Source organism: Rhipicephalus microplus, chromosome X (genome assembly GCF_043290135.1).
Source record: "Rhipicephalus microplus isolate Deutch F79 chromosome X, USDA_Rmic, whole genome shotgun sequence".
Lineage (NCBI taxonomy): Eukaryota > Metazoa > Arthropoda > Arachnida > Ixodida > Ixodidae > Rhipicephalus > Rhipicephalus microplus.
This window is the reverse complement of record NC_134710.1, coordinates 333,435,002-333,460,518: the sequence shown is the minus strand read 5'-3', so window position 1 is coordinate 333,460,518 and position 25,517 is coordinate 333,435,002. Positions and strand designations below refer to the sequence as shown.

At 43.2% G+C, this 25,517-nt stretch overlaps 1 pseudogene; it reads right to left on the bottom strand.

Moving 5' to 3' along the window:
* Positions 1–1,766: 1,766 nt before the first annotated feature.
* Positions 1,767–25,517, bottom strand: LOC142775329 (uncharacterized; annotated as a pseudogene).

Below are 25,517 nucleotides of genomic sequence, written 5' to 3'. Positions count from 1 at the left end.
AGCGTTGGAGAGATCGTCGCTCCCTGCCTTACAGCCTTCTTTATTGGAATTTTGTCGCTTTCTTTACGGAGAACTAATGTGGCTGTGGATCCACTGTAATTTTTTCCAGTATGTTTATGCAGGATTTGTCGATTTCCTGATTCCGTAGTGCCTGCATTACTGCTGATGTCTTCACTGAGTCAAAGGCCTTCTCGTAATCAATGGAAGCTATGTATAGGGGTTGGTTTTATTCCACACTTTTCTATATTACCTCATTGGAAGTATGAATATGGTCTACTCTGCAGTAGCCTGTACGAAATCCTGCTTGGTCCTTTGTTTGATTAAACTTTAATGTCGCCTTAATTCTATTAGCTATACTTTTTGTAAATGGTATGTAGAAAATGAACAGTAAACTGATCGGCCTGTAATTTCTCAAGTCCTTGACGTTTTCTTTCTTATGGAATAAAATGATGTTGGGGTTTCTAGTATAGTAATCGCTATAAAATACAGTAAACGACAGGTAGGGTGACCATTTGAAGCCAGGGCCTCTTGTCGCACAATTGAATGGACTAGTCTTCGAAAATGTATCGTTGCGATGACCAACCATATCGAAGAAGACATCGTTAATTGTTAATTTCTGTTGAGCGTAGATGACGTAGTGCTCGTCATGGCGAAGCGTGTTTTACAAGTAAAAGATGGCTCCGCTTACAACGAGGAATGAGAGGTATGCGCAGCATGTTTTTGTAGATTAACAGTTACATTTTGCTTATTTTGCTGAGCGAACAATTCCTTACTGTTGATGCTTCTGACTGCCTGCCTATGAGAATGATTTTTATGTTACGCTCTATATGCCAAGCAGTCCTGACGCAGTGATAGCTTTCAGTTAGCATTCTTTACTGAGTGCATCCAAGCATGGTTGCGACATGGTTGCGACACGGAGCATGGTTGCGACAACAAAATTTCTCACGCGTTATTTTTCGAACCGACTTTCTCGCAAGCTTGGTGGACATTACAATTGCACCGTGACGTTTTATAGTAATGAATATTCCTGTCGTAGAGGTTTTATCGTGCAATCTGCAAGGGCAAGTTAATCATTGTTGAGAAATGTTCCGTTCGTCTGAATGAAAAATGCACCTGGGACCAGACTATCCCATCTCACACAGAGTTAGCTTGTTTGCTGCATAAATGCGCTAGAAAACTTAAATACGCACAAAAGCGCATAATGTTCTCGTTTTTTTCCCCCGTAGATTTCGTCGCTCTGCGCTCTGAAACGGCAGCATTGTGGCAGGTGTCTTCCGTTGTTTGCAAGCGGGCAGCCATTATTTCCTTTTATGTCACCAGATTCAGAACTGTACAGAATAATTCACCACGCAGCATATATATGCTATGTATACACTCTTCTAACTAGTACGTGCATTGATGTTTGCAGCACTTAAGCCGGCGCAAACAGGAGGAGCCTCATACCACACAATATCTCGAGTCATCGGTTCACTAGTGGTGCAGGAATAAACTTCGGCCTTTTGCAGAGCATAGTGTGCCATATTCCATTTCTCAAAATGCGTGAACTCCGACGCGAACTGCCAGCGCATGCAACACGAGTTTACTTACGCGGTATTGTGCACCATCCGTGTCTGTCGGTTGTCTGTTTCGGGCTTTCTGATGCGAGTCGCTGGAAATTCACTGCTCACATCAACACCTTCACGTTCATTCACGTTTGTGGTATCTCATTACAACGCATCAGAACCTACCAGCCTTCTGTAGGGGCGCAATCACAAACGAGAGACGTCTCACGCGCACAGTGAGATACTTGGTAGCGCGACCTTACCGGCACCTGAAAGGAAGCAGAGAAGGAAAACGTATACCCACGGACTGTTCTGCCAGTGGAGAAACGAGCACTATAGTGTTTAAAGAGGCCCTGAAACACTTTTTGAACAAGGTCAGAAAAGGCTGCCGATCGGCAGTAGAGGCTCCCGATCACACGCGAGCTAAATGTTATAGCGCAGCACGTGGTCAGGAATTCACAATAATATATCAAAGTCAGCTAAAAATTACCCTCTCTTCCCTCGACAAATGATAGAAGACGCCCAAAAATAACTCGTAAAATGCTCATCTATCAGCCATTTGCTGATTGGAACATGGTGCGCTTGGTCGTTACTGAGATCGCCACGGGAGGCCGTCAATTGCCTAGGCGTGCGTGCGCGATCGCACTAAAAAAGCAGCATATTTGAAGATAAAAAGGAAAAAAAGTGCTCAAGGTGACGAAACGCGCGTGACGTATTTTGTTTGCCCCTCCCATCTCTGCCTGTTTAGCTTCCAGCGCTTTCGTCAAGACGCGAGAAGAGAGAATGCGATTGTAGCGTATGACTAATTTTTGTAAATCCGCTCGTACTGGACGGATTATTTAAATTTGTGCGACGTTGAATTTGTGAGGCCATAAGCTCTTCCAGTGAATGAATTTCATGGTTACTCAAAAAAGTGTTTCAGGGCCCATTTAAGCGGAACATCACGAGCTAACATGTATCATCGCTAAAGTTCTCGTTTCTCGCATTCAGTGTCACTGCCCAACTTTGCTGAGCGCATTCCACCCTAGCGATGCGGCGTCACCCCTTGAAAACGCGGCCTACACGTATTCGTGGGTAGTTCGGATTCTGTGTGAATAAGCGCCCTTCTATGAGAGTCGATGACAACGCCGAAACGCCGTAAGGTTACCATTAATGATTATTTCTTGAAGGTACCGCTTGCCCCAGTGCACACTCGACCACTGGCAAAGAGGCTACAGCATCCGAAGAAACTGTTCCCAGCTGTAGTTCTGCACTGCTTGAATACGACTGGTGTACCGAAAGAACTCCTGAAAACCGATCGCAGGATGATTCATACACGGAAACCACGATTCCTGACAACGACATTGGTCTTTGCGTGTTTAATGAGCCAAGACGCCAGACGTTGCAAGACGATGAGACTAGACGACGTTTGCTAAAGACGCTATAGAAACCAGGTGCTAACTACAGCTTTTCCTCAGTTAGTAAGCAATAATTGAAGTTCCAACCTCTGTGGAAAGAAATGTTTGCCTGGATGGTGTATTCTAAATATCAGGAGGGAGCTCTCTGGAAGACATGTGCGCTTTTTGGAAAAGAAAGTTCAGTCAAGCGGAGTCACCAATTTTTGGGTGCCTTGGTCCTCTTTCCGTTCAAGTGTTGGTAGAACGTGCTCGAAAATTTTAGAAGCCACAACGAGTGCGACTATCACAAGACCGCTGCTTTATACTTGTATCAATATTCGTGTCAATTGAAAAAACAAACAACACTATTCCAGTGTGTCATGGGTCTCTATGCTGCGGGAAGCGTTGCTTGCACATATTGTATTTCATTTCTTGTAAAAAATATATGGTTACTGTTTATATTGTTCTTAATTTTACATGATAACATGTCCGTCTGGGCTTCTTCAATGTGTGTATTTCTTGTGCGTTATGTCGCTAGTTGCAGAAATAGCTCAGTGTTTGCCCTTCTAGTCATGTCATTGTGAAGGGACGAACAAGTGAAGCGAATATATATATATATATATATATATATATATATATATATATATATATATATATATATATATATATATATATATATATATATATATATATACATACATATAATATATAAGAGAAAGAAGTGTATACCTAAGGGCTCGTTTTTCCATGTTTTGACACAATAATAATGAGATCTAACAGACAATATTGCTAAGGAATGTATAGGGGAAGGTATTAGAACCAATTTAATGTAAATAGGAAGAAAGAAAAGTGGGTGAAAAAAATAACTTGCCGTGAGCAGGAATCAAGCTACGACCTTCGATTAACGCGATATATATATATATATATATATATATATATATATATATATATATATATATATATATATATATATATATATATATATATATATATATATATATATATATATACATATATATATATATATATATATATATATATATATATATATATATATATATATATATACATATATATATATATATATATATATATATATATATATATATATATATATATATATTGTCACTCCTACTTCTAAATTCACATATAGACCCAAAAAAGTGGATGGAGGGAAGGCCGCTGTGGTAGCTCAGTGGTTAGAGCATCGAACGCGTGATTCGAAGGTCGTGGGTTCGATTGGTGCTCACGGCTGGTTATTTTTTATCCACTTTTCTTTCTTCTTATTTACATTCAATTGGTTCTAATAACTTCCCCTGTACATTCCTTGGCATTACTGTCTGTTAGATCTCATTAATATTGAGTTAAAACACGGAAAAACGAGCCCTTAGGTATACACTTCTTTCCCTTATATATATATATATATATATATATATATATATATATATATATAGGCAGGCATGGTGGTGGAGTGGCCGCAGTGTTGCAAGTAGTTGATCCTCCGTGAGCAGTCACAATGTGGTTTATTCCGGCTTTTCAGCCAAAGTCTGGCCTTCATGAGGAATTCCTAACGAAGGCCAGATATATATATATATATATATATATATATATATATATATATATATATATATATATAAATATATATATATATATATATTGTGAGCACAGTCCCCGACTCTTCTTTATCAATTGGACGTGTCATCATCGTTTGTATAATTTCCTCCTCTGTAGATACCATCATCAGTGTGTGCCAGCTCGAGCTCGTCTCGAATAAAGCTCTTCCTCATAACTGGTGAAGGTGCTTCTCGATCCCCAAGTCCTGCCGCACGTTACCATTAGAGCTCCACTAGGGTCGTCGTCTACTACTACCTGCCATGGCAGTGCAAGACAATCCTGGTTCATCCAACACCGCCGGCCTAGTGCAGCCTCTGCCTTCGACTCTGTCCATCCACAGCCACCAGCGTGATCCGCCAGTATTCTCGGGTCTCAAAGGGGATGATGTTGAAGAATGGCTACACACCGACGACCTCGTAAGCGAGTTGAACAGGTGGGATACTCTACACAAATTACGTACGGTCCGTTTCTACCTACTGATGTTGCCAAAACCTGGTTTTGGAACCACCTGCTAGATCTTCCCGAGTGGGACACGTTCGCACGGCAGCTTCTTCAGATTTTTGGTTCCCTCAGTGTTCGCGATGAGGCAGCAACGAAGAAGCTTCCTCAACGCACTCAACTGGCGGGTGAATCATACACCTCGTACATTGAGGATGTTCTTACCTTGTGCAAGCGTGTGAACTCATCTATGCCCCAAAGCGACCAAATACGCCATATTATCAAAGACATAAGTACCGTTAAATTCAATGCCCTTGCGTCACGAAATCCAACCACGACTCAAGATATCATCACCATTTGCCAGAGACTAGACGAGCTTCAGTCTTTTCGTCTCTGCCATGATGCCTCCAACAATCGTCTTCCGGCGGCCCTCGACATCCGTGCCCTGGTCCGCGGCATCGTTCGTGAGGAGCTTCACGGGTGCTGCTCTTCCAGCACTCCACCATCTACTTTAGCCTTAGCTCCAACCAACTTGCGGGACATCATTAGGCAAGAGATTGCACCTGCGTCATATCCACCTTGTTTCGCCGAATCCAGACCTCGTCAGGTACCAACGTACGCCAAAGTTGTGGCACTCTCAGCACCAACCACTATCCCAGCGGCTACACCAGGTGGTCATGTACCTGTGGCGTCAGTGTCACCATTGATGCGTCCACAGCCGTATTAGACCATGTCGCGTCTTCCTCGCCCAATCTGTTAATATTGCGGCTATAGGTGTCACATATCTCACTGTTGCCAAAGGCGCCAACAAGACGAGCAACGTGGCTACGCTCCAGTGGAACGCGGACGCTTCTGTCCACTCATGAACTACCAGCGCACGCCTTACCGGTCTTCCTTTCAGCGTTCGCCCTCTCCTCGTTACAGTATGGGTATGCCTGTGAACTCCCGTGGGTCTCGCCGCCGCTCACCATTTCCCAATCGCCATTCCGTGTCGCCTCTCTGACCCGCCTCCAATGTTCTGAATGCCCACTCGGAAAACTCCCCAATGCAGTTTTAGAAGGGGAAAGTGCATCTACCGAGCAGCCAGGAATTCCTTGAGACAGACTATCGAACTTGTTAATAGTGTTAGTAGCAGGTATACGCGTCGAAGCTCTAGTGGATACTGGCGCTGCTATTTCGAGTATTCGCTCTGACTATTTGCTCCAGTCTCCGCAAAGTCATCACACCTTACTCGGGCCCGTCTCTCCGTGCTGCGACGAACGCCATTACTCACCCACTCGCCCGGTGTACAGTCAGTGTTTTCATTGACGGTATTCGTCATCATATTGCCGTTGCCGTTCTCCGTGAGTGCACGCACAAATTTATTTTGGGGAGGGATTTCCTGTCGTCTGCATGCGCTTCTATATGTTGTCGTCAGCACCTCATTCATCTCAATCCTACGGAATCTTCTGTATCAGAACACGAAGAGCGCATTCGCCTCATCACCACTTCAGATTATGTTCTTTGCCCACCCCGAGAAGAAGTACTAAGCGTTAATTGCATCAACATTGTGGATGGCGACGTGCTTTTACTACCTTATGTGCACACGGTACATCGAGACATTCTGACTATTCCAGGCCTTGTTCGTTTTTCTGAAGGGTCTGCTTTTATTACTGCGTTAAATTAGACCTCTGAACCCTTATTGTTGCCCTGTGAATCAACAGTCACATGCGCTATTGACCCGCATCCTGTTGCAATTGTTGCCTTTCCAAGTCAAGAACACCTACCAGAGCCAAGCTCGCCGCCACTCAACTCTCCCACTCTTCTATCGGTTACGATAAGCTCTGATCTGGCAGCAGCCCAGACTCAAGGATTGCTAAATTTATTGAACAGACATCTCTCTTTGTTTGACGTTCATTCTGCTGTCTTTGGTATGACAACTTCCACGACTCACCGAATTTAGACTGACAGCTCCCGAATTCTTCACCGGCGCCCATACCGCGTGTCACTTGCAGAACAGAAGATAATCAAGAAAAACGTCTCAGACATACTTAGACGGAATATCATACGTCATTGCTCGAGTTCATGGCCTTCGCCAATTATTTTGATGTGAAAGAAAGACGGAACAGTACGTTTTTGAGTTGATTACTGGGCACTGAACAAACTAACGCGCAAAGATGTTTTCCCTCTCCCTCGAATCGACGACGCACTAGATTCATTGCATGGCGCAGAGTATTTTTCCAGCCTTGACCTACGATCGGGCTATTGGCAAATACCAGTGTCTGAATCTCACAAAGAGAAGACGGCTTTTACCGCTCCAGATGGGCTATATGAATTTAACGTAATGCCTTTCGGAATTTGTAACGCGCCCGCTACCTTCGAACGTATGATCGATGGCGTACTGCGTGGCCTGAAGTAGAAAACCTGCTTATGCTACCTCGACGAAACCATAGTGTTTTCATCAACCTTTTTGCAACATCTGCAACATCTCGAACAAGTCCTTGGTTGCCTTGCAAAATCTGGTTTACAGCTGAATACGAAAAAAATGCACCTTCGCAAGCAAGGCGATCAAGGTTTTAGGGCACTTAGTCAGCAAAGACCGTATTAGACCGGATGCTGAAAAGCTTGCCGCCGTCCTCGAGTTTTCCGTCCGTTGCGTCAAAAAGACCTGAGCAGTTTTCTCGGCTTGGCATCCTATACTTTCGGCGCTTCATACGCGATTTCGCAAGGCTTGCATCTCCACTCCATCAACTGCTTGCAAGTAACCCGTCTTTCGTCTGGTCCGACGACTGTCAAAAGGCTTTCCTGGCGCAGAAGAGAGCCCTGACATCCGACCCGGTACTATGTCACTTCGATCCAGGTGCACCCATCATTCTTCACACTGACGCTAGTGGTCATGGTCTCGGTGCCGTTCTACTGCAGCGCGACAGCACCGCACGCGAACGTGTCATCGCTTACGCCAGTCGTGCTCTGACTGCTGCCGAGAAAAATTACACAATAACCGAACAAGAGTGCCTCGCTGCTGTATGGGCCGTACAAAAATTAAGCCCATACCTCCGTGGCCGCCCCTTCACAGTCGTCGCCGACTACAACGCATTGTGCTGGCTTTGGTCGCTAAAGAACTCATCGGTTTCATGGTCGCTGGGTGCTTCGTTTACAGGAGCACAACTTCGATGTCGTCTACAGGTGTGGTAAGAAGCACCAAGATGCTGATGCTCTCTCCCGATGCCCTCCACCCAACCGTGATAGCCCACCGTCACCAATTTCACCGTAAAGTCACCGTCACCCATCACGGGTCTCAGTTGGCTAAAATCCGGCCACCCATCTACCCTTGTGTCGCATCAACGCGTTAACCCTTACTGCCGCTCCATAATAGCACGCTTATAAGCCACATCCGCTTCTCCGAACGCCCGACATCGACGACAACTGAAACAATTCAAGCTTCACGATGGTGTTTTACATCGCTATATTTACCACGTTGAAGGAAACAAATGGGTCCCCGTTATACGGCGTTGTCTAGAACGTAAGGTTCTTGAGACATTCCACGATGATCCTGCTGCTGGGCATCTCGGCTATCACAAAACGTACGAAAAAATATGCAGTCGGTTCACCTGGCCGGGCCTCTCATACCGCCATTGCCAAATATGTTTCTTCGTGTGCCTTATGCCAACGGCGGAAACGACCCACTACTGCTGCTTCTGGCTTTCTCCAACCTCTTCCTTGTCCCACTTTGCCATTCGTAGTCATCGAGATAGGCTTGTACTATCTCTTCCTCATAATATATATATTGTTGTGTATTTTTTCAGCATTTTGCTCTCTATTCTAGCGCTGTTTGCCACACTTCCGAACAATAAAACTGACTACAGCTGCCCACACTGTATTTCGTATTACGCTTCTTTAGTTTCATAACCACCAGGTCACGGGATCAAATGCCGGCTGCGGCGGCTGCATTTTCGATGGAGGCGAAAACGCTCTAGGCCTGTCTGCTCAAATTTGGACGCACGTTCAAGAGGTCGAAATTTCCGGACTCATTCTATGGCTCCTCTCATGATAATATGGTGGCTTTGGGACGTTATATCCCACCTATAAATCAATAACTCAATAAATCAGGCTTATGACCACCATTTTAATATTTATCAGCTTAAGTTACATTGTCCGTATATTAGTAGGCCTTTCTAAGGTTATGATTGTCCTGCACGTTTGCCTGTGTTGCACCTTCATCATTAGACACTTACGAGTGCCTTTAGCCGTTACAGTATAGTCAAGATATGCGTCAATATATTGTACAATCGCATACAAGCGAAGTTTGGTGGATCAGCCAAATTTTTCGTCACGTGCTCATGTGTGTGTGTGTGTGTGTGTGTGTGTTTGTTTGTCTTTTTAGATGTTGGCAGAACTTGCGAATGCTTAATAAAAATGTTACTCTCTGGCTTGAGTATATCTTAGCACACGTACTAAGAGTCACACTGTAATATGCTTGAATGTGACTTATCAGACCTTGCAACTGTGTTTGGCTTTTGGCATTAAAACGAGTCGCTGCCTAGTGAACATTATCTGTGATCAACTCTGGCGAGATTTGTTCTGGCGGGCACACATGGGACCACCACTGCAGGGTTAATCCCGTCGCCGAGTCAACTTACAACGCTGGCGGCCAAGATTCCTGCCCAAATTCTCACAGTGCGAAAGCCATGACAAACACCGTCACACGTTTTCCCGTGTGCGGAGATTATTCAGTGTAAATGCGCACAGGAATGATATTGTGATGGTAGCACCACTTAGTTTCTAAATCATGTCAGCACGAAGTGACGAAAAAAAGGTGAGTAAGTGGCGAGGGGGGGGACTCACACAAAAGATTTCGGGGGAAAATTTGAACCCCCGTGGCTACGCCACTAGTTTGCTGTGTCATAATACGGTGTGCGTCAAAACAGGAGGTGACCATTTTCGACAATGGTACCAAACAAATTTTCTGCTAACTTTACAACGAAATGCTGTGTGTTTATCATGGGCACGACGAGTTTGCTGCATCCATATTGAAGGGTGTGCCTTGGGTGTTTTCGTTTGAACAGGCAAGACAGCGACTTCGACGATAGAAAGCGGCCAGCTTGTGCACGTTATAATTTCGTCTCGACACAAGTGACCATCATGGTACTGCTGCGTTACTGCTGCATAATCGAGTCTGGTACAACTTTTGTGCGGTTTTCCAAAGTTTGATGACCGACTTGCGTTAACTAAAAAAGAAATAGAGAGTGAGAGAGAGAGAGAGAGAAAAGACGGGATCTGACCACACTAAGTACCTCAGTGGAATTGTACTTTTTCCTGTTTGGGCACAGTACGCACTAGTGCTTGATTCCAGCGACTGCACTGGAGCAAGTTGTGTCTCGCCTGAACACAATGTGCTGCTTTTCTGATGGCACCGTCAGTACTATAAGGTTCATCCGACTATTCTGGGATGTGTGCGTCACTCCTGAACGCAGTCTAGCATATATATATATATATATATATATATATATATATATATATATATATATATATATATATATATATATATATATATATATATATATATATATGCTTTTTGAACAATGACTTTTTCTAGGTTTATACAATAGACGAGGCACTTGTTCACCAGTATGTTGAGATCAGACACATTTCTATAGAAAAATCACATGTACGCGACTTCTGTCACTTACACTGTCATAGCTCCTTCAGTGACGAATTATGATGCGCTGTCAGAAACGCGTCAAATTCGCGTGGCATAACTCTATTGCCCTCAGTATTACATTCCAAGTAAAAACGTAAAGGCAAACGTGGTTTTTGTCAGTATTATTAATTAAAGGTAATGAGTGTGCAAATAATTATCTAATTCTGCCACCAGTAAGCTTCAGTACGTGCATAAAAAGAATCCACTATTAGGCCCGAAAAGCATGCCCAGTTTGTTTTTGCAGAGAAAGCTGTTACGAAATCCGAACAGGTCATGTGCGCGCTGTAGTTGTCCGCCGCCACCGCCGGTGTCCGTAACCAATATCGCAAAAAAAAAAAACTCTGCAAATAGAGAACACCAGATATACAATGAGATTCGAACACGGGTCGGCGGAGAAGAAATTAGGCTGAAATCAATTGAGATCCTTTCGAAATTACCGTTACAAAGGTAAAAGAACTTGACCATGAAGGAGAACCAGGCACTTCGGGAAGTCCGACGGGATCGAAGCATTGTCATCTTGCCGGCTGACAAGGGCATTTCGATGGTGGTGTTGGACAGCGGGGACTACGATAGGAAGGTTTCAGCTCTGTTAGAAGGGGACGCATACACACGCTAGTAAAGGACCCAACGAAGCAAACCCAGACACAGCTAAACAAGCTACTCGCGGAAATTTTCAAGCATTACCCGGATCTCAGAACACTTTACCTGCGACTGATCTGCCGTAACGGATCCGCACCGAGTTTCTCTGGACTATCAAAAATTCACAAGCCTGATGTCCCCCTCCGACCAAATGTAGACTTCACTTCCCCCCCATGCCGAGCCCGGTCAAAGTTTCTACACCGAATCTTCGCCCCACCAACCCGGAAGACACTAACTCATGTCCGTGACTCCAGCCCCTTCGTGCAGCTAGCGTCAGGTGTGAGCATCGGCTTAAGGGTCTCTTAATTTTTTATTATTCATCTTATTTGCACATTTCTCGATTTTTCGGTCATGCACAAGATGATGATAATTCGACCACAGCCACCAATGTTGCACCGACACCGACAATAGAATTTCAGCGAAACGAGCTTTTCAATTCTATTGCCTTAAAAGATGTTATCCATGTCATGTACGCCGTGACATATAAGACCAGGTTGTGGAGCTCCAATAGCAGTTTTATTATTTAGTGAGTGAAAACATTTACATAGCATGATAATAAGAGATTATGAATATTATGAATAGCTGATCATAACACAAAAACTTAACCTTGCCATGCATCTCATGTAGGCCAAACATACATGACTCTATCATGGACCTCTGACAGCCTCTTTATTATTTGGGGACTGCCAATATTAACACGATTTGATAAGAGTGCGTAACTACTGGCCTTAAGATGAAAATCATGTCATGCATGTCATGTGCACCATGACACACATTACCAACACATGGGGCTTCAATAGCAGATTTTTATCTTTTTGACTACCAATATTGACATAGCATGGTAAGAGAGTATGACTACCAAATATAAATACCGAATAAAAATACACATATGGGATAGCTTAACCTAATTTCAATTATCGTAATCTTGCTTAATCAGAACGGGCTTAACGTGGCCATGCTCAGGCTTACTCTGAACCTGCTTTCTTGTGATTAGGATAATGGAGATTAGCCAAATTCAGCCAAATCCACATAGATTTGTCGCCACACTCTATCACATTAAGAGCGACAATAGCGAAAGTTGGGCTAGTTGGTGGTTCATACTTGGGAAGTAAAAACAGCGCAAAAGTATAGACAAGGACAGAGGAAGAGACGACACCGCGCTGAACTCACAACTAAACTTTATCACCCTTCTGACTAGACATACTTAACTTACTCAAGATGACTGGTTCAGGATTACATTAATCCAGATTTGCTCAATACATCCTAATCCTGGCCATATTAATTGGGCATAAACTTCATTGTCTTATTGTGGCCATATTCAGTCATCCAAATGGCTAAGCAAGTTCAACGTACTGATAAGAGTATTACTCAAGATTAGCTTAAGTATGATTAGCCTAATCTGGCTTAATCTGGATGGGCTTGACGTGACCATTCTCCGGCATCCAAAAGGCTAGACAATCTCAACTCACTCCAAATTCACTTGCTCGTGATTAGCCTAATGTGGATTAGCTAAATCCGGATAGCAGTAAGGGAAAAAAATATATCGGATAGCAGTAAGGGAAAAAAAGGCGGCTCTGGGTAACCACCGAAAGGGTAAAGACAGAATCAGTTAGGGCATGCTTTATGATGATTCACGGGGATGTGTCTTGCTGTTTGAAACGAGGTCAGATTGCCTTAGTACGCAGAGTTATAGAGGTACGTCCAGTCAATAGGAGAAATGCACATACGCGGGCTATGTAAGAAAACGGTGGACCTTGTTTCATTGATTGTGAAGACCTCACCCCGGGTGCCCTTTCGGGCACTATTCTACATGAACCCTTGGGATTTAGAAACAACATAGAAAGGGTAAACAGGTCGGCGATAGAAGTAAGTAAAAAACGACTGGGAGATCAGCGATGAGATCAGCTGGGAGCAGGCAATAAAAAAAAAAGCCAGTAAACACACGTTCACCTACGCTCAGGCTGAGGAAGAAGGGTTGTGAATAGAAGTTTTCTATGGAATGAAAACCAAAAGCGTGAATTATTCTGAACTAGATTATGCCCTAATGTTATAATAATAATAATAATACTAATAATAATAATAATAATAATAATTATAATAATAATAATAATAATAATAATAATAATAATAATAATAATAATAATAATAATAATAATAATAATAATAATATATTGAGCTTAGTGAAGTGCAGGTAACCACCTCCTCAGAAGGGTGCACTCATTCATGCACCTATCCACTGTCATCAAAGTAACTCGCATGATCCCTTGCGGCCTTCCTTCAGATCACTGGAAGGCGAGTGATCTTTTAAAGACGATAGTCTTCCTTAAGGACTTTCGAGGCCAAAATTTTGGTCTGCCTGTCTGCCTATGCATTTGTGTGTTTGTCCGCGGTAACAATCTCCCTTATGGAATCACAGTGACCAAACGATACCTGAAACGGCTAACCCCATCTGCAGCGCCCACCAATACTGCTCAAGTTTCAGCGTTCATACTTGTTCGATTGTCAATTAAAAACAATTATTTCGCATATCTGAGGCACAATAACAACACGTGGATGTTTTGTATGTGTGCCTTTATACTGAAGAAGGCACACACAAGTAATTCTAAGCAACGTAGCGTTTTTCACGCTGCGCTGACAATGCAACTCGATGCTCAAAAATTCAAGCGTTTCCAACGCCTTGCTAAGACGACACAGTGGTGGCGCCTGCCCGTCGCTTTGCGTTCTACTCCTTATCGCCTCCGAGACAGGCACGCATCTTTCTCCGCGAGCACGCACGCATTCCTTCGTTTTCGAAGATAACAGCCAGATGGCGCTCGTGTCTAACGTGCCTCGATGCGCTCGTTAGCCTTGGCTGCACGGATCGACGCTCTGATATGCGGGGTTTAACGTCCCAAAACCACCATTTGATTATGAGAGACGCCGTAGTGGAGGGCTCCGGAAATTTCGACCACCTGGGGTTCTTTAACGTGCACCCAAATCTGAGCACACGGGCCTACAACATTTCCGCCTCCATCGGAAATGCAGCCGCCGCAGCCGGGATCCGAAGGATCGACGCTCTCTAACGCAGCGCTCCCAGAATACAATTCACCGATTTTCTCGCGCAGAACATCAAATAAACGTTTCGTTCACTCTCCACACGCAAGACTTCGCTAAGAAATGCGAACTTCAGCGAGTTTGACAATATCTATCTATCTATCTATCTATCTATCTATCTATCTATCTATCTATCTATCTATCTATCTATCTATCTATCTATCTATCTATCTATCTATCTATCTATCTATCTATCTATCTATCTATCTATCTATCTATCCGTCTACAACTTTAAGCTCTCCTGGCCGTTTGAATAATGCCATCAATACCAAAATTGGTATACCATAACATAAGTGTATGACGAGCATAAGTGACTAGTCATAATATGTATATCATGACATGTATGTCATGAATGTCAATATATCATGTTATGGTCGTGCTGCTTATGCAGTGGTTTCGCTCACATGACATATTGCAAAACTAGTATGGTATAACGTATTGCATGGCGAACATAGGTGACAGGCCCTCCCGTGGAAATCATGACATGTGTGTCATGTAAGAACATTACTACATGCCATGCTCATGATGCGCTCGCGGTGATTTCGCTAGCTTTATATAGACAAAATTTGGTATTACGTGACGTGAATGGATGATGAAGGTATATGACTGGAGCAAACATGATAATGATGACATGCATGCCATGTAAGAACATGAGTACATATGCGCTCGCGGCAGCTTTGCTAGTTTCTCATACCACATTTCCTATTATGGGATGCGAACCGATGACGAAAATAAATGACACATCCAAATATGATAATCATGACATGCGTGTCATGTAAAACGTGACTACAAGATACGCTCATAGTGCGCTTTCGATCGTTTCGCTAGCTTCACATATACCAAATTTGGCGTTATGTGACGTGAGTGGACAAAGAAGGTGTATGACTGGTGCAAACATGATAATCATGATATTCGTGTAATGTAAGAACATGATGACATACCACGCTCATGACGACTCGCGGCTGTTTCGCTAGCTTCACTGATACCAAGTTTGGTATTGTGTGGCGTGAATAGACGACGAGCACAAATGCCAGGCGCAAACATGATAATATCACGACATGGAAGTGATGTACGGCATAATTTACGTTTGCCTCGTAAAGTTGTGCCGATTTTAATGTGATAATTCAACCTTCATCATTCGTGCTTCACATATCATTGATTACCACTCTACGGGGGATCTAGCAGTTTTTTTTACTTTTTCGTGTTCTCCAATAATTGAATTGGTCACCTCACCGTCGAAAGATTGACGTATTATTTTTCGCATCTGCGGTTAGCGGCTGACATGTGAATTATTACAGTTCCAGTTTACTTCAAAGAAATGTCAATTTTAGGGTGTATTAAGTCGTGTCGATCGTCCACATTTTTTGCTGATTGATGATGAGCGAAAAGTGGAAGTTATCCAACGCCTGATAAGAAAACCACACTACTGCCCTACTACCCGACGCTCCCCGGAGAATTCCAAAAAATATCCAAGTACGGTAATTACCACACGGTTGGCAACCCTGACACACAATCATGTTCTCGGAAGTTGATGTAAGAGTTCAGTGGCACATAACAATGGTACACAAGGAGGCTGTTACAAGCTGCCACTCTAGCGTCGCCAGCGTGAAGTCGGTGACGGGAATGACAGCAGGTTAGTTCGTTCCGTACGCAAGCAGAGACAGTGAAGAGATCAGAGACGTGAGAAAACAAAACAAACTTTACTCTAGTGATATTGCAGCACACGGGATCTAGTACAACACTTCAATACAACAAACAAAATACATCAACACTGGATACAACAAAAAAGATACATATAAAAAACAATAAATCAGCTTACGAGAGAGAACTATTACAAACTACACAAACTAACAACAATAGAACTACGGAGGAAAAAGTTCGAAGATATAAACAGGTGAAGGCATACGTGTGATGACCGGCAGCGTTGCGTCCCCGACGATCGGATACGAGAAGTCGAAGAGAGTTCTGGCACGACTGCGATGTCGGCGGTGTTGCAACGCTGGTGGCTCCAGGCGGCTAGTGCTTGCAGGTGACCTCGGGCAGGTTTAGCTAACTCGAGGCGAAGTCCCGATGTCTACGTTGCAGACGTTAATATCGCGTCACAACTAGACGGACGGCTAAGTTTAGGTGGCCAGCCGATACAGAGCCACACTAAAAACTTCTAGATGAGATACTTGTTGATCTGTTTCTAAACCATGTTGGTCAGCGACTTGACTGCCTAGCAGGGCGAAATCCTGCGCTTAAATCCCCCTCGTGTCCCCTCGCTCTCTTCCTTATGGACAAGAGACCTCTACATGGGTCCAATCATGCGCGTTTCATTGTTGGAAACTCCGCCCCAAAAATATATTGACCCCACCCTTTTTTAATTAGGAGAGGGCCCTCAACTAGCGAGAGTGACAACCTGTTGGGGTGCTGTCATACGGCTTGGCCACCAGAAATTTCCCCGTGGGAATGGTCAGACTGTTTGGCTCTCAGCCGGTGCGTCCCGTAGAGTAAACCTTGTTCGGGGTACATCGCGGCCTTCCACGACCCTGCAGACGCCGCCGTAGGTACAAAGGATCAAACGTCGGCGGCGACGTTCGAAGAAGAGCACCCCATTCTGCACTTCCCGGCTCTCTTTCATGCGCCCGCCGTTCCCACGGTCAGCGGGGTAGTACGGCGCCTGTTAATTGCCGTGACGCTGGGTCGCAAAATTGGCAGTCCGTGACAGAGGCGTACATCATACAAACTTCTCACGAAGTTTTACACCGCACCTGCCCGCCCTACCTGTAGTATACACTCTAAGCCAAGAACGGCCGAAATGGGAGCAACGGCTGTTTTTACTCCTTCAGACCGACTGTTACTCTCCGAAAAGACTAAGCGGAACAAGATGGCCGACTTGTTCGAGAATGGGGGAGCAACTATATTCATCTAAGTTTGTAAGGGAGCAACGGAAGGAGGAACCACTGTAAATGCTCTCGTCACGCAACGGTTACTCCCCGGCAGGACACCGCACACAAATATGCACGCCGCCCACATTGATATTCATGGGCCAGATTATTGTTTGTTCTGTGTGCCAAACTTTACCAAACCAAAACAGTGATTTATTTTAGCATCCGCAGATAATAAGATAGCAGCGCTGGCTGAACACAGAAGGCCTGAGAATACAGCTACGGCAAGTACCTAACACACGCAGCAGCAGAATGGAGAGTTGGCACGTCAAAGCGGACCGAACGCCGAAACACGTGCAAAACAACGACAAAAAAAAAAAAGCCTAGACACGCCGTTCGTCCGCGAAGGAAGGGCGTCAAAGTCGATCAAGCACCGAAACACGTGCATAAGGAGCCCCTCCCCCCCGCCCCCTAGATATATCGGAGAAGAAAAAAAAAAGCGGACCCAGACGCGCTTTTCATCAGCCGTACACTTAGTAGCACGCTTTACCGTGTAGTTTGAGGGCAGAATGACAAATCTGCGCCATCTGCGCCCGCACGACAAGTGTGGCGCTAGGGTAGTAAGCGATGTAATTTACAAAGTAAATTTTATTGAGTGTTTATGTTTACTAGCACTTAATATAAATTACACTCAATTTTTTATATTTAATTATGAGTTTTAGTGTACCTCAGTTTTTTTTATAAGTGTATTAGGAAAACACACTGAAAGCATTGCGCTGACGCCTGTGCTGCCACTGCTCGACGTTTTTTTTTTCGGCGCAACTAGGTTCGCGTTCGCACTACTCATATTCATATGGTCTGTGGTCGGCGAGCACATGGACATGCGAGCTTGTGAGCTATGTTTTGATCGTGTGTGTGTGTGTCGCAGATTTGCGTTTCTACTTATTCGTGATGAAGGTTAGTGTATATTTATCTTTATGGAGCGCGAAGTTGTTATGGATTTTGCTGCTGGGTGGAACAAACACATCGTAAACACGTCTTCAGCTATCTGCAAGCCTGTTCGCTCGTCGGACAAAGGACTGTGCATGCATCAGCGTGCAGGTGAGGGGCATTTCCAGCAACATTTAATGCTCTTACAATACATTGTTGAGTGGTTGCGCTATTAAAAGAAAAATGATTTGCTCTTTCTTATTTACTGTATCCATTGCTAGCCGTATCGGAGTAAATTACCTCTATTATTACCGCCTGCATACCCTCTTGCTTCCCCTGTCACCACTGCAGTGCCAGTGTACTTTTGCAGTTAAAAGTTCATTTCCGCAACACTACCTCGCTTGAAAAAACATTGGGGCGGGGTTGTAGCTGCCTTCATACTGGCACTTTTCTACCATTGGCTTTATGTAACGTTAACGGCTGAGTGTTGGGGCCTTGGGCCGCATTTTTTAGAGCTGTAAAGTGTATGTAAATCAGTAAGTGAACAAATCATTGTCGCATCACTTCACTGGCATAGCCAGGCGGTTGCGCACAGAATTTTTTTAGGCCGGGCGTAGGGAGCCCATAATGACGACCATCTTCGCTTGCCCGGCCTCCAATTCAGATAAGCGGACCCCCCCCCCCCCCTCCCCGCACGCCTTAAAAAAAAAAGAATCTGCCCACATCACTGCGTCACTTGCTTCACCTCTGCGCTGAACGTACTATTTTAAAAGCGCACCATCAAGCGAGCAATTTACATATGGACAGAACAATTGGAGGAGGAATGACCCAAATCTTTCAGATTTCTTTAGTCATGCAAAACCTTCGCAAAACTGAATATTGTAAAAGACAATCATAAATGCTGTATGTTCTCGTTAGCGTTGTCATTATTCTGCATCATGAAATCTTTATGCGCTGTGAAAACTTGGCATGCCGTTGAAGTCACATATCGACGTTAATACCAATCGACAAAAATTTTGACAACCTCAATAACGCCGTTTGAGATTTGCCGCATGCACATAACTGCCAAGATTTGTTTACGCTGGTGCTCCTAAAAGTACGCTTTCCCTATTTACATGGATTTGGCTTGCACAAAGCATAAGACTTGGGCCTAGATTAACAAAGCTGTCCATGCGCAGACCTTCATGACAGCGTTTCTTGACTTGCCTTTACCCTGTTTTCTGCAGATGTTTCATGGGTTTAAAAGTGCCACAGCATGTTGACCTCCCCCACTCTGAAAAATTCGCGTTCAAAGTTCTGCAAGAGTGGGCTTAACTTTCTTGTGCACCTCCTTGCTGTTCTAAGATCCTGAAGTGTTATGCTCTTACTAGAGGTGGCAGTGTTTCTAATGTTTGTATTTCCCTCACATTGACCAAGTATGCGATCTTGGCTAGACTGGTAGCGCGTCCTCAACAAATGTCTTTGTGGTACAAGTAGAAGGCAGTACAAAATAAATAGGCAGACATTCACACCGGGAGCTAACTTCTAATAATGCTTTTTTTTGGAAACCACGGTACGCTTATTCCAATTTGTCTAACAGAGCAGTAACCTGTTTGGCTGTGAACCAACAAGATGTTGAACTAATAAAAGCTTCACATTTTGTTGCTCTCAGATATATATGTATTGGCAAGCTATCTGTGACACTGTCAAACAAAGAATCAGAATATCTGTGCATGCCTTAAGATATATTGCTTCGTTCACATATCTCGTGGCTGTGACTCGTCAACCGAGTAAACAAATGCACCCTAGTTTACTAAATTTAAAGCATTTTTTGAAGGTAGCATGGTCTATATTTATTTGTCTATAGTTTTGTCCAGCCGTTTGCGTCAGGTACAAAGAAATATACTGAAGATTATCATGTAGCCTCTGCAAATGGTTGCTTTAAAGCAGGCTTTGCATGCTTGGCTTGTGCCTACAGGTATTGCACAATTCAAGACGCAGCAGCGTATGATAGAACAGTAGAATGGAGAGCAACTATGTGCACGAGCTAAATAAGTATTTTAACATGAGCGGACGACGGTATGTGTTATTTGCCACACACATGATCTCACTTAGAATGCCCATTGGTGAGTGGGCTCATAGAAATGTCACTCAGCTGTGTATAGGAAACAAGTTAACTTAACCTAAGGGTATCTTTAACTGCTATAAATATGCCTTGTTGAGGTGCTGCACATTTTCTTCCAGAATATTGCTGTCTGAGACATCATGTGAAAAGCGTCTACCACATCAGCATTTATATGGCTTGCCAAGTAACGTTTGGCCGAACCTTCCTTTTTTTTTCACATTTTGTTTTGCAGTAGACATCCTAGAATGTAAGCGCTGCTGCAGTGTGTGTGACTCATTGTTATGTATTGATTCTGGCATGTTTAACCTCACACTTCTATTTTTTTTCTTGCAGCAATGAAATGCTTCACATATGCCTGTGGTGACATTCCGCTGCGCTAGCCTGATGGAAACACCAGCTGCGAAACTTGAGTCCTTCAGCATTGGAGAAGTTGCCCTTCTCTCACCAATGATGACACAGACTGCCCTATGCTAGAAATTCAAGATTTTTTTCCACGGATGACGCAGAAAACCTTTGATGTATTATGGTGCTTGTTTAGTGCTGGCTGTGGTGTGGCAAAGTTACTTTTACGTGTGCTCACATGTCACCTCATAAAAAGAACAATAAAGCATTTATTTTCTTTTCAATATTGTCCACTTTTTGTGTTAGAAGCACCCAAGCAGTGCTCTTCCAAGGAGCTCTCGCCATGTGTTAAGCATGTGACAAGCATACTCGAGATAAATAGTCATTTCCCCAAGGAGTAACTGGAAGCATGTGCAGTTGGTTTTCAGAGAGTAACTGCGAACACGTGGAAGGAACGGTAAAGAGTAACTGTTGCTCTTAGAAGAGCAACTGGTGGGAGTAATGGTTGGTCCGGAGGGAGCAACTGGTGGGAGTAACTGTTGGTCCGCAGGGAAGAACTGGAGGGAGTAACTGTTCATCCCCCGAAGGAGGAACTGAAAGGAGAGCAACGGTTCGTACCTCTGCAGTTACTCCTTTTAGGGGAGTAATGGGAGTGGCAATGCAAATGCTCCCTGAAAGGAGCAACCCCTATACCCCTGTTGCTCCCTTTTGGCTTAGAGTGTACTGGCTCAATCAAATCAGCCCCTTTGTTTGATACAGCACACAAGGCCAGATAGCGCATTGAGTAAGAGTGCTTGATAGAAGGTAAAAGAAAAGGTAGATAAATTGTGTGAAACGCACACATGTCGGCTACAGGTTCAATAAAAACATCATAAATGAAAAAGGAAATTAAATAAATCCAGCTTAACCACAGCCTTACACAGTCTATAGATTAGGTATTATAAACAACACAAAGAAGCAATGAGACATTCTTTATGAATAGCTTGAGATTAGACAAACAGTAGCAACAAGAAAAAGTTTTGGCATTCCTATGGACTAAGCTTAGACAAATAAAATTAAACATCTTGGCATCGTTGCCGCTGAAAGGCAGCACTGACGAGCGGCAAGGTAGACTACCACCGTTTGGTCCTCCCGTAAACCGAAAACGCTGCCCGGGTCCATGGACTTCAATTTATTTATTTATTTATTTATTTATTTACAGAGTACCTACATCGCCATATAGGCATTACGTAGGGGGGGGGGACAAAAAACAGTCAGTACAAAGGAATTCGTAGCAAAATACATAAAAATAAAAATAAAAAAGAACCACCGCCACATTTATCAGAACATAATAATGCATCACAAAATACATTTTCATACACACAGACCATACATAATGCAAGAAGAATTTCACAGCATAGAAAAAAATAAATCAATATTTGTTATATTAACCAAGTCGTCACTTAAGCTGTTCCACTCTCTTATTGTTTTTGGAAAGAATGAGTGGAAAAAAGTATTGGATCTGCATTTGAAGGTAGATATCTTTTTGCTATTGTCACAGCGAGTGGATGTGTAGGGGGGTTGAACAAGGTAGCTATGGTGATTGATTCCTGTGTTAGAGTAATATATCTGGTGCAACAGTTTAAGCCGTAGTTTCTGTCTACGTACACGTAGCAGATTCCATCCCAAAGTGGCCTTCATTTGTGAAACGCTGGCGTAGGGGCTATAATTATTTAAAACAAACCTTGCCGCTTGGTTCTGAAGTTTTTCTATTTTATTTATAAGATAGTCTTGGTGGGGGTCCCATAATACGCATGCATAATCAAGTATGGACCTGACCTGCAAAAAATATAAAGTTACCTTCATTTCGCGCATCGCCTGTTTGAAATTCCTTCGAATAAAGTATAACATCCTACTAGCTTTTGCTATGGCCGTGTCAATGTGTTTGTTCTATGTAAACGATTCAGTAAAATGAACACCGAGATACTTATAATCGCAGTGTGTGTTAATAAGTACGCCATAGATGTTATGTTGATGAAATGATTTGGATATTTTCCTTGAGAAGCTTACACTGCAACACTTTTTAATGTTTAAATTCATTTTCCATTCTTTACACCAGTCCGCTATGTGATCTAGGTCGGTTTGCAAAACGCAAGTATCAGATTCAGTCGTGATTTCTCTGTATATGACGCAGTCGTCAGCAAATAATTTTATGGGTGATGCAATGTTTTCAACTATGTTGTTTATGTAGATTAGGAACAGTAAGGGTCCTAAAACGCTCCCTTGGGGAATGCCCGAAGTTACTGCTTTGGACGAAGATTTGACATTATTTAAGACAACGGACTGGGTTCTACCATTCAAATAATTACGTATCCACTTTTGAACCTTTTTATTTATGCCCAATGCAGCAAGCCTTACATCCAAGAGCTTATGGGACACAGTGTCAAATGCTTTTTGGAAATCTATAAAAACTGCGTCTACACGACTATTGTTATCAATAGCTTTGGATACGAAATGCTGACATTTTATTAGTTGTGTGTTACAGGAATAACCTTTTCGAAAACCGTGCTGGGAGGGAGTAAAGAAAGCGTCGGAATCAAGGAATTTAAATATATTGGTATGTATAATGTATTCAAATATTTTGCAACGTACCGATGTTAAAGAGATCGGTCTGTATTTTTCTCTGAGTTTTTCATCTCCAGATTTGAAAACGGGTGTAGCATTTGCTGTCTTCTAATCTTGGGGAATAAGACCAGTTTCGAGGGAGAGTTCTTAGATGATACTTAAATATGGAGCAATAACATCATGACACTCTTTGAGAACTACTGGGGACAGTCCATCAGGTTCAATGGCTTTTGTTGCATCTAAGCGGCGTAATAATGAATCGACGCCACTAACATCAATTTGAATGTCTGGCATAATATTGCTCTGGGCGGCATTGTATAGAAGCGATGCCTGCTTTTTAGTTTCATGCGAAAAAACTGATTGAAAATATTGATTAATACATTCTGCCCTCTGGTAGTCTGACGTCACAGCTTTGCCGTCGACAGTTAAGGCTGGTATAGATATATCTTCTTTTTGGTTCTGTTTTACATACTTCCAGAATGCCTTCGGGTTTTCTTTTAAGTCTTTGCCTAATTTAACAAAGAAAGAATCTTTCGCAGATTTAATTGTTACATTTAATAAATTGTTTATTTCATCCAAGTGATTGTGGTTTACCAAACTAGGATTAGCAGAAAATATTTTATAAGCGCGTCTAGCTTTCCTGACAAGTTTGCGTATTTCTGCGTTAAACCAAGGTTTATGCGTTTTCTTTTTACGCAAGTACCTACATGGAACATGACTTTCAACCAATCTAAGCATTTTGTCTCGAAATGTTGACCACAGAGCCAACGGACAGCGTGCTTTTGACATATGCTGGAAAGTAGGAAAGAAATTTTCTAGTTCAGTTCTAACAGCAACATAATCTCCTCTGTCATAGCGGAACACTTTTCTTCGTGGAGCCTGAGATGTCCGTACACGCTGTACGCTAAGCTCCGCGACAACAGCCCTGTGGTCGCTAATACCTGGGCACACGGTAATCCCTGATACTAAGTTTTGTTCATTGCAAAGCACCAAGTCTAAGATTGAGTTTTCTCGTGTAGGTTCCAGCACGTACTGTTGTAAGTCATACAATCCGAGCAATTATTCAAACTCTTAAGTAGATACGGGAACCGTCACCAATACCACATCCAGCACTCCATCTAAAATTCGGCAAGTTAAAATCTCCCCCAAGAAATACGCTGTTAGGCATAACAGATAGCACATCAGACAGTAAACTGAACGACTCGCTTCTGCCCGGTGGGCGATAGAATGTCCCGAACGCGACATTGTTTTCCTTGGGTAAATTCACGAGGCACCAGACAGATTCCGAGTCGTTTTCAAAAAAAGTTTAGTGCTTGGCAATGTATTTGATAATAAAAGAAACACTCCCCCGCCATGCCCATGTCTATCTTTCCGATAGACAGTAAAATCTGGCGGAAAGATTTCCACATTACACACAGAGTCATCCAACCATGATTCAGTGCCCATTACAATTTGGGGCTTAATGGTAGCTATCAAGGACATGAAGCTATCGACTTTATTTTTTATGCTGCGACAATTTACTAGCAGAGCAGAAAGCCGTTCAGGCAGTGAGCAACCCTCTGTATTTTCGTTGAGGGAAACAGCATTTAGTGTAGGTCATTTGCCTCTATCCATTTGCGCATGCGCCCTCACTGGAACCGCCATCTGCGTGTCGCTATCCCAGACAAAAGCTTGCCCATTGATAATCAGTTTATCATAACTCAGACGTACACGGTTTTCTTTGCATGCTTTTTTATCTTTCGCATAGTTCCACAGCTGTCGTCTTTTTTCCTGCACGGCCTGGCTGAAATCCTCGGAAATACTGTACGAAGCACCCTTTAGCTTGAAAGCATTTTAAAGACAGTTTCTCTAGCCTTCCACTGCGAAAAGCACGCTACAATGGGCCGGTTCTTGGTTTTCTTAAAAGCCCCTATGCGGTGAGCCCGCTCAATTGATATGTCGTCGAGTTTCATCGCATCCTTGCATATTCCTTTAATTAAGTTTTCTGACGTTTCCCAAGTCTCATTTCTTTCCGTATCAGGCACACAAAAAAACCAAGTTCTGTCTACGGGTTCTATTCTCTAACTCGTCCACTTTCGCCAATAATTTGTCTTCAATTTTTTCCACTCGAGTGATGCGACTTTCCACAAGGTTTGTTTTCTGTATTAAATTCATTATTTTAGATTCCAGTTCACTTTGTTTAGTTGTAATTTCTGTTAACTTCGCAAGCACAGTTTCCTGGCCCGTTTGCATTTCTAGAAGAATCCTCTCGATGTTCGTTATTTGCTCACGCTCTGCCGCACTCAT